This window comes from Cetorhinus maximus, chromosome 37, assembly GCF_964194155.1.
Source record: "Cetorhinus maximus chromosome 37, sCetMax3.hap1.1, whole genome shotgun sequence".
Lineage (NCBI taxonomy): Eukaryota > Metazoa > Chordata > Chondrichthyes > Lamniformes > Cetorhinidae > Cetorhinus > Cetorhinus maximus.
The window spans coordinates 726,910-737,549 of record NC_135915.1 but is presented as its reverse complement, the minus strand read 5'-3'; the positions used below and the strand labels follow the sequence as shown (position 1 = coordinate 737,549).

The window sequence follows — 10,640 nt, the reverse complement described above, 5'->3', positions numbered from 1 at the left end:
GCAGTTTGAAATGTGCATTCATGATTTAGACGTGAATATAGCAGGTGTCATCAGTAAGTTCCCAGATGCAGGAACATTGGTGGTGACGTAATTAGTGAGGAGGAAAGCCTTAGAGTCCAGAGCGCTATAGGTGGGCTGGTAACATGGGCAGAGTGGTGGTAAATGGAACTTATACCTGCGAAAAGTGAAGTGGTGCATTTTGGGAGGGCTAACACGGCAAATGAATACACAGTGAATAGTAGGACCCTAGGAAGGACAGAGGATCAGAGGGATCTTGGTGTAGATGTCCATTGATCCCTGAAAAAGCAATATTGTATCATTCCAAAATGGAGTCTATATTATATCCATAAGAATATACCGTATAGCGATGATCCTACATCACCCCCACTGTATTATAACCCGTGGGTCATAAGCACAATACACCATGCCGACACACATGAGGCAATGTCAAAAAACATGCATTCAGAACGTGTGCAATAAAATGAGATTTATTTTGGGGCACTAGCAACAGCAGCATAACATGGTGGCCACAAGTGCATCGGATGGAACTCAAATGGTGGCAATGATACAAATGCTGAACCGTACTTTGAAAATAACCCTGAACTGACGCCAAAAGAAATGCGACTCGTTTAAACATATGGCCGTCCCTGTAGCAATTAAAGCACTGCTCTAGATTATGATTAACTTGCAGGCCGATTTTGCTGTGGGTGTGATCCGGGAACTCAAACATCAGGGCAAGTGAACATTCTGCTGTTGTCTGAAAGAGGCGAGCAATGGAGAAAATATCAATCATCACATTATGAGGATTTGTGGTTAAATAATTGGATCTATTCAATGGATGGGAAATGAGTGAGGGTGACAGTGAAAATCCTGGAAAGATTTTTTTATCAGAAATTCAGCTCGAATCCGCAGCTTTAATTATAAAAGAGGAGCTCACAATATCACAGGGTATAGAGACAGCACTGTTCATAAAGTCAGAAGGAGCGAGATGTAGCTGTTGTCAACACAAATGGCTAGACTTCATTTAATTAAAGGTAAAAGCAAAGCGAGTGGATGCAATGTATCAGTGGCTAATGAATGGGCACCAGAGAAAGAGAGAGAGAAATGAATGTGCAAGAATGTAGATGATCACATTTGTCACTACTATAAGGAATTTCGCCACACACATCTCAAACAGCCAAGCTTGTAGAAAACACAATTAATGGGAAACAATGAACAGGACAAAGAAAGAAGATGGTAAACAAATTAGTAAAGGCAGAGGAACAGGGAGAATGAGGAAAGGAGGAAATCAAAACCCCCATTCCCTAGGAAATGGCGATGAGATTTAAGAAACATAAGATGGAGGAACTGGACATTTGTATGAAATGTGTAAACATGTCTTGTCCGACACAAAAGTAATTTACACAACTATTCAGATCTGGAAGAGATGAGAAATGCGCTCACAAAAAATAATCCGAAGCTTAATGCCAGAACACACTGAAACATCAAACCTTTCAGACTAAAACCAGAAGATAATTTTCTCAGAAAGTTTGAAAGAATCATGCATTAAAATCGAGGAAACTTATGCTGACGGTCTAAGGTGGAACTGACATTTGGTAGCTGGGGGAGAGTCAAGTCAAAGGGATCCAAACGAACTGACGTTAACTGAATTGTCTATGTCACTGAGACAGTTGGCCATGCTGTCTGGGGCTCGAGAAGTTCTGAAAACTGTTTCTGATCTGAGAAAACCAAGGGATGAATGAGGCGTCACTGTGGATTAAAAATAATACAGAGATAAAAACAAAAAATTACTGTGGATGCTGGAAATCCAAAACAAAAACAGAATTACCTGGAAAAACTCAGCAGGTTTGGCAGCATCGGCGGAGAAGGAAAGGGTTGACGTTTCGAGTCCTCATGACCCTTCAGCAGAAGTTCTACTGAAGCGTCGTGAGGACTCGAAACGTCAACTCTTTTCTTCTCCGCCAATGCTGCCAGACCTGCTGAGTTTTTCCAGGTAAGTCTGTTTTTGTATTAAAAATAATACGTTCATTGAAAGGCGTCATCCAAGCTGAGGAAAGAGAAATCTATTCCAATTGGATTTAGAGTGTTCAGCTAAGATATGGGAATGGTCACAAGGCTTTGAGTATCACATGATGATTAATACAGGCAAGGTCATTGATTCATTTCCCATGTAAGGCACCAATAGAGCTAAAAGGAAAGCTTGAAAGTGATTTCCAAGAGATAGAGAGAAGATCATAATGACCCAAGTCACGGACCCGGGATATTGGTAAATTCCAATGCCGTGAGAGGGAAGGCAAATGGGCGGCTAAGAATTTGCCTGGATCGACAAGACCTAAATCAAACAATAAAAAGAACTCACTATGTTATTCCAAGAGTTCAAGGGACCATGCCAGAACTGGCAGGAGCAAAAGCTTTCAACAAGCTCGATACCAGATATGTCGACTCGAACGTGAAGCTTGATGAGGAATCTTCACACCTGAGAAGATTCAACACACCCTTTAGACGGGACAAACTCCGTCGTCTATCGTTTGCCCTTAAAGTGAGATTGGGAGCGTTCAGCAGAAATCAGACTAGAACAGGACATGCAACGGAGCAGTCAGCATAGCTGATACCCAGCTCTATGTGTAAATCATAGAACGGTTACAGTACAGATGGAGGCCATTCAGCATATCCATCCAGTGAAAGTCCGCTGCAGGAGCAATCTCACTACTCCCACTCGGCCCCCCGTTCCCCGAAACCAAGCAAATAATTTTGCTTCAGTTTCCCGTCCAATGTCCTGATGGAAACCAGGATTAAACTTTGTTCCACCTCTTGCTCAGCCAGTGCATTCGAGACCCCATCTCCTCTCTGTGTTTATGGGTTTTTCATCATGTCACCTTTGCTTCATTTGCCAAAAGAGTTACCCCAATGGCATCTGATTATCGGCCCTTCTGCCAATGTGAAAAATAACTATCTACCCTGTCCTGAGGAATCATGTTTCTAAACACACCTACCTAATCTCGCAAGCTTCTCTTCTCCAAGAACCACCCCAACTTCTCCAATCTATCCACGTAAGTGAAGCCCTCATCGCTGAATTTATTACCGTCTAATCTTCAATCTTCACTTTGGTCTCCTCACTTCAGGAGGGTAAAAGTTGCAATGTTGCCAGTTCGGAGATGCTGATTCCAGGGATGAAGGCGTTGTCTCATGAGGAAATTTTCAGCAGGTTGAGCTGGTACCTATTGGAGTTCAGAGTCGCATTGGAACAGGTATGATTCCGAGAGGCTTTGAACGGGTGGATGTTGAGAGGATGTTTCCCTTTGCGCCAGTATCCGGAACTAGTAGCACATTTTAAGAATATGAGTCAACCATTTACGGCGGAGATGAGGAGGTATGCCTTCTCTCAGAGACTCGTCAATGCCCTACCCCAGTGAGCAGTGGAAGCTGGGTCATTGATTATATTCAAAGATGAGTTCGGCAGAGTTTTCATGATCAAGAAAACGAAGGGTTATGGGGGGATGGGCAGGGAAATTGAGTAAAGGATCGGAGTTAAGGACGCAAGCTGATCAGTGATGATCTTATTAAATGGCCCAGTGGGCTCGAGGGCCCTAGCATCCTTCTCCAGCTCCTATTTCTAAGGTTCTTAGTTCGTTTTGCCAAATGAAATATTTGAACAGAAAACGTTTTAAACAAACTCACACCACACTCGATAGGAAAAGGTCCGATATAGTCTGGGGATTGGAGAGTAAAATTGCTGTGCAGAGTGAATGGTTCGTTTTGTTGTTGAATTTAGAAGCTGAAGTTGACATTTGAAGAATTTCCCAGTGCTTCTAGCAACTGAACTGTGCTTTGGAAGAGAGCCTGCACTCGCTGCCATTCAACCTCCCAACCCCTAGGGACGGCTCTCACTTTCGCCTGGCACAACTCTTTCTCTCTGGTCCTCCCACTGCTAACTCTTGCCTTCCTCTGAACCATCCGTTGCTCTTTGTAGAAATCCGGCCACAGGTCGGTGTCATGGCCCCTGGCGACACAGCATCATGGCAGCCATTCATTTCATTTCGACAGAGCGAAAGGGAGAAGCGACACTTCAAGCTGGAGAACGAACTGGAGCATTGACCCGTCGAGGAGGTAAGTAATAATATGAACAATGACGAAATGAGAAATGAAAAGCAGCTGGCAGCTAAACGGGCGATATTGCTGCTCATGTGCGTTCGGTTTGCTTTTCCAGTTGGCAGTGCGGCCTGAGTCTTTGAGAGAGGGCTTTCCCACCCACGCGACATTGTGGAAACAGGTCCCGCCATTGCTTTATCACCAATTAGGGCAGATAGATTTCCTGTAGGTGAGTAATGAATTGAGTAATTGGGTCAATGAGGAGGCCATTCGGTCATTTTAGCCTGTCCGCCATCTAATAAGATCATGGTTGAACTTGTACATTAGGTGGTGGTGGTAGTGGTGGTGGAGGAGGCGGCGGGATGGGCCGGGGAGCAGGCCGAGGCGGCTTAGCCGGTCGAGGAGCAGCGGGAGGCCGCGGTGGCGGTGGAGCTGGGGCGGGGGGCCTGGCTGTAGGCCTCATGTGCAACAGACAGAGTGCAATCCGAGGAAGAAACCGAACCGAAACAACTCCCAGACAAGTGGTTTTGAAGCTAGCGGTGGGGTTGAAACTGGCGGAAAACTCTTGGTGTCGAACTTAGACTTTGGTGTGCCTGATGCGGATATTCAGGAACTTTTTGCTGAGTTTGGGACACTGAAGAAAGCTGCTGTACATTATGATAGATCGGGTCGCAGCCTGGAGACAGCAGATGTACACTTTGAGCAGAAAGCAGATGCTCTGAAGCCAATGAAGCAGTATAATGGAGTTCCCTTAGATGGGCGACCAATGAACATTCAACTGGTTACCTCACAAATTGATGCCCAAAGAAGACCACTTGTCGGTGGAAACCGAGGATAAACCGAACCCGAGGTAGTGCGTTCGGGGGTGGAAACAGACGATCCACAGGCGGCAACAGAGGTGGAAGAGGTGGTCGGGGTGGAAGGAATCCAAGGCAGAAGCTTTCAGCAGAAGAGCTGGATGCCTAACTGGATGCTTATAATGCCAGGATGGACACAAGTTAAGTGACCTTGAAATTGACTCATCAGTGGTTGACTTTTTTTTTCCTTGTGGGAGGGACACGAACAATGTCGTCTAAATATTTTAAATATTTTAAATTTTATGTTTTAAATATATGTAACTTTTTAAATCACAGTCCTGTTTTGTACTGAATATTTTCATTTTGGGATACGTTTTACTGGTTGCATGTCTCCATGGGAGGATGGACTTGCCCCGCCAAACCATGAAATAAATGCGCACTGTTAACTGAAAAAAAAAACACTCTCCCTCACACACACAGACTCACTCGCACACACTCGGGATATTAACATGCAAAAAACATTCACAGAAAAAAATACACACTCACATAAAACGCTCACACTCACACACATACACACACACATAGGGTGAGATTGATCAAGTGTGTATCTGTGTTTGTGAGAGTGATGTTGCTCTGCGAACATGTTACTGTGTGTCGGTGAACATGTGAGCGTTTGTGGGACAGAGACCGTGCGACGGAAAGCATTGAGGCAGTTTGTCTGAGCGAGAGTGTGTGAGTCAGTATGACAATGACTTTGCGTATTTGTGTTTCAGGAAGTGTGTGCGTGTGAGTGCGATAATAATGTGTGCATGAGAGTGTGTCATTGTGAGATTTCGAAAGTGAGTTTGTAATTGTGTGAAAGAGTGCGTGATTGTGTGAGTTTGTGTGTGTGGGGGTGTGGTGGGGGTAGGGTATGTGACATTGAGATTCTTTGAGAGAATGTGTGAATGGGTGTGGGGGGGGGAGTGTTGTAGAGGGAGAGTGTGTCTGAATGTGTGTTTGGGATTGCCTGCTCATGCACATGAGTGTTTTTCTGTGAGAGTATGCATGTGTTATGTGAGTGTGTACAAATGTGAGAGCTGAGATCGTTTTGTGAGGGTGTGTGAGTAAGTATGTGAATCTGTGTGTATGTGTGTGTGTGTGTGTGTTTGCGAGAGATAGAGAGTGAAAGTGACAATATGCGTGATACGTTGAGTGCATGGTATTATGTGTGTGTTTGACAGAATCTGTGTGTGTTTGCATGTCGGGGTGTCTCTGCACGCTTGTGAGCCTGAGTCTGTGCGAATGAAAGTGGGTGTGTGTGAAGGAGACAATAAATGTGTGGAATTGTGATAGTGCAATATTGAACGCGTATTTGATTGTGGGAGTGTGTGTGTGTGTGAGTGAGTGTGTGTGTCATTAAGATTATGTGTGAGTGCTTGTGCGAATGGGTGTGAGGGAGTGAGTGGATGTCTTTGTGTGTGTGAGAGACATAATGAGGTTTGCAGAGTGTCTGTGTGTGTGTGTATGTGTGTGTGTTTGTATGTGTGTGTGTGAGAGAGAAAAAGTGACATGGACAGTGTGGGACGAAGTGAGCATGTGAATTCTTGAAAATGCCTGAGTGAGAAGGTGTGTGTGAGTGTGATTGTGCGTAAATAAGTGTGAGTATACGTCAGTCTATGATAGTGTGAATGTGCGTTGGTGAGAGAGAGATAGAATGTATGAACTTTTGGCAGTGTCAGATAGAGTGATCTTGAGATTTGAGTGCATGAGTGAAAATGTGCCAGTGTGTCTTTGAGAGTGATTGTGTGAGAGTGAATTTGAGTGTATGATATTTTGACTGTGCAGGCGAGATAGTGCATGTGTTTGAGAAAGTGCGTATGAAAATTTAATAGTGTGAGATCGAGTGAATATATATGGTTGCGTGGCATTGTGTGTGTGTTTGTGTGTGTGCGTGTGTGTGTGTGTGTTTGTGTCTGTAATTGTGTGAGTTTGTGTTTATGTATCTCTGTGTGTGTGGGTTTGAGAGAGAGACTGGGATGTTTTATGCCGGCCTTGAGTGTTCTCATTGTTGTTCCTCTTGTTTAATCATGAACACGCTCCCAATATTCAGTGGGGCAACCCAGGCTGGGTCTATGCCACCCAAAAGCTTCTGCACACAAGGAGGAATGAATATTTGCCCGAGTGCTTGTAAGCCTCGTGTGAGAAGCCTTCCCTGGATGCTTGTCGTTTGCCCTTCACACACACCCCGATTGCAAAGCTTTGCTTTATCCAAACGACATTCTGGGGGTCCCCTTCAGCTGTATATCACTGGACATTTCACCTCAGCGATGTGACTCCTGCTAAATGGTCCACTCAAGTGATGTAACTACTGCTGGAGAGACCACCCGAGTGGTGCGACACCTGCTAGAGAGCATATTGGAGCGATGTTTGAGCTAAACGATACCAGGAGGTGCTCAGGAAACCACCATCCCCAAAGTTGTCATTCGTTCCCAATATCCATGAGTTATTCCACGCCTCCTTCCTGTTAAGCCCTTAAAAGTTACTCAGCCATGTTCCGGAACGGTGCGAATTCACGCTTTCAAGCGGGTTGGTGGGCTGGGAGGGCGGTAATTTGATATAAACCGTTGAAAACTGGCAAGTTTCACTATAAATATGTACTATTCATTCTATTATACGAACCACATTCATATTTGTATCGTTGCAAATTTACTAGTCATGTTGAGTTCAGATATTTGTGCAGGTTAACAATAGTTAATTTTTAAATGCCGTTAAAAGTCATTGATAAAATTTGAATTCAGACAAAATGAAAGATTCCGTTCAGCTGTTCTTGCTACTGACCACATAATTATTCCTTGTGGCTTAAATGTGTCCCACGTTGAATGTTCAATTTGCAAACTACGTGGATAAGAATCAGCAGTCTGCTGGTCCCAGCTGCACGGCAGCAACAGTTCTGCTTCTGATCGGGTCCCACACAAATTCCTTATCTCTTTGGCACAAGGTCAATATCTACATTTTTGAATACGTATGCTTGGAAATAGAAGTGTTCAATGTGTTAAACGCTTTTAACGGAATATGTCTTTGTAAGAGTGACACACACTCACAAAAACTCACTTGAGAAATTCTGCTCAGTTCTACGGGATTGAGTTCCATTAATGTGAATATATTTTGCTGCAAGGATAGCGATCTGCCCTCAGCATGTTCTACATACAAAGTGGTTCGTTTGTCAGCTTATTATTTGAGGACATTATTGTTGATTTTTCTTTCCAAGCCTCAGGAAAGAAAACGTTCTAATGTTTTTGCTACATAGGATGTGCAAACAGATTTGCTGCAGTTTGTATTGCTGCTTCCTCTTAATAAGCTGCTGATTTGTTTAACAGCTTTTCTGTTTGTGTTGACAAAAGTTTTCATTTTTACCAATTAAGAAATTGTTCAGTTATTTTAACTTGAAATTATTAGCTAGTACAAAGAGATATTTAGTAAGACATATTTTAGTTCCATTCTAATGTGTTATTTGTGCCTTTACCTTTGCATATTTACGAAGATAAAATTTGCAGTTCGCCTCCTGTGAGAATTATAATGGAAAACATTTTATAGAATGGGCCGTTTTAAGCTTGACATACCTCAGGGTCTCAGAATGTCTTAATCCAGTCCTGTAACTGACATTCATAAGACACGTCTTTGACTAGTGAAGACCTGGCTATTTCCTTGTATTTCTATTCAAAGCTTACTGACTTTGTATTTCAGGCCATTGAGCTTAGATCAGAGCTGGAAATAGATTAGACACTTACGAGGCTTTGGACGGGGTGAAGGCGGGAGGAAATGAAGACAATGGATATCTGTGACAACGTGGAAAAAGGGGGATAGAAATTGTGTAAAACTCGAGTTTTCCAAAAAAATATATACTTTATTCATCATGCATGTTAAACTGGCAGTTCATGACTGTTCCATGAAGGCAAAATACTGCGGATGCTGCAAAACTGAAACAAGATTAAATGCTGGGAAAACTGAGCAGGTCTGACAGCATCTGTGGAGAGAAAGACCGAGTTAATGTCTCAAGTCCGTAATGACTCTTTTTCAGAGCTCTGATGAAGAGCCATACGAACTCGAAACATTAAGTCAGTCTTTCTGTACACAGATGCTGTCAGACCTGCTGAGTTTTTCCAGCATTTTTTGTTTTTATTACATGACTGTTCCACTTGGACAGAACGTTTATTAACGTTCAATCTCTTTTGATAGAGCATGCATTACTCTGATATTTTTAAACACAGATACAAACTGGTTAAATTTATAACTCTCATTTAATAACCGGCACTGCCCTGTACCTTTTAACACAGGGATCAGATTGATTGCAGTGCAGAACAATAACAAGTTATTTCCGAAATAATAAAGATAGTGTGTACTGGAAGAACAATCTCTCTATCTCTCATACACACACACGCACACACATGTGCACATACACACAAACACATGCATATCCTCTCTCTCCCCTCATCTCTCTCACACACACGCACATACAAACATATGTACACACACACACACAAGTGGATGAACAGACAGGCAGACACAGGTACATACACAGAAACAGACTCCTCTTCAGCAATCTCCCTCGGTAGGATTTTCTCATGTTCAGGTGGCACATGAACACACTACGTACACACACACATACGCAGTGATGGACAGACAGACACATAGACACACCCACTCTCACGCACAAACATACAAACGGACGTACACAAATGTACAGATGGACAGAAACATAAATAGATGTGTGCACTCCCATAGGTGTGCAAACACATACACACAGAAACAAAAACACACAGGCGGACAGACACTCCAATACCCACAAATGCACACACACAGACGGACGCACGCACGTACACATAGACGGACAGACACTCAGACACACATATACACACACAGCCACAGGCATATGCAGAAACACACACACATGCACATACACATTCTCACACACTTCCGTATGCACACATGGACGGAAACATAAATAGACACTTTCACTCACACAGTCAAATACGCACATTCTCACACAATCTCATCTTCAGCAATCCCCCTCTGCTGAGGTATGCCGTGACCATGCACGCACACACACACTCACACACACACAAACAGATATACACTAAATAATTAAGAAGAAATATACAGTACCATATAAATTGACAATTTGTTGCTAAGCTGAGTTTGATGCCCAATGCGGAGTAATGAAATTGAACGTATTTGTTTCATGGAAATGATAACTGATCCACATTGTCTAACGTTCGATCTGACTTGTAAAAGTTAACTTGGTAAAGAACATACAAACGGGTAAATTTGCTGTAAATCGTGAATTGGTCATTACAACTAATAGACAGCATGTAAATTTAAAACAAATTTTCAAAATTATCTTGAAAACATTACATGGCGATCAAATAAAGGTACAACTTTATTGCACCAGATAAGTATCAGATTTAGTATCAGAAGATTTCAGAACTGTGAGGAGGATAGTAAAGTATTTCAAAAGGGCATGGACAAGTTAGTGGAATTGTAGGCAGGTGATAGATGAAGTTCAATGTAGGTCGATGCTTATTGGCTAATTTTGGAAGCAAAAACACAAGTTGAGAGAGCAAAAAATGAAGGATAGATCTCTGCAACGGGCATGAGCAGAGGGACATGTCTTTGAGGTCGAAGGACAGTTTGAGAAATCAGTAACTAAAGCAAGACTGCATTTATCGGAAAATACAGTACAGGTGCAAGGAGGTTACATTCAACTTGTATAAA

General features: G+C 42.9%; 1 pseudogene; it reads left to right on the top strand.

The window, feature by feature from the left end:
• The first annotated feature begins 4,436 nt into the window (after positions 1-4,436).
• Positions 4,437-5,158, top strand: LOC144672332 (THO complex subunit 4 pseudogene; annotated as a pseudogene).
• Positions 5,159-10,640: the final 5,482 nt, after the last annotated feature.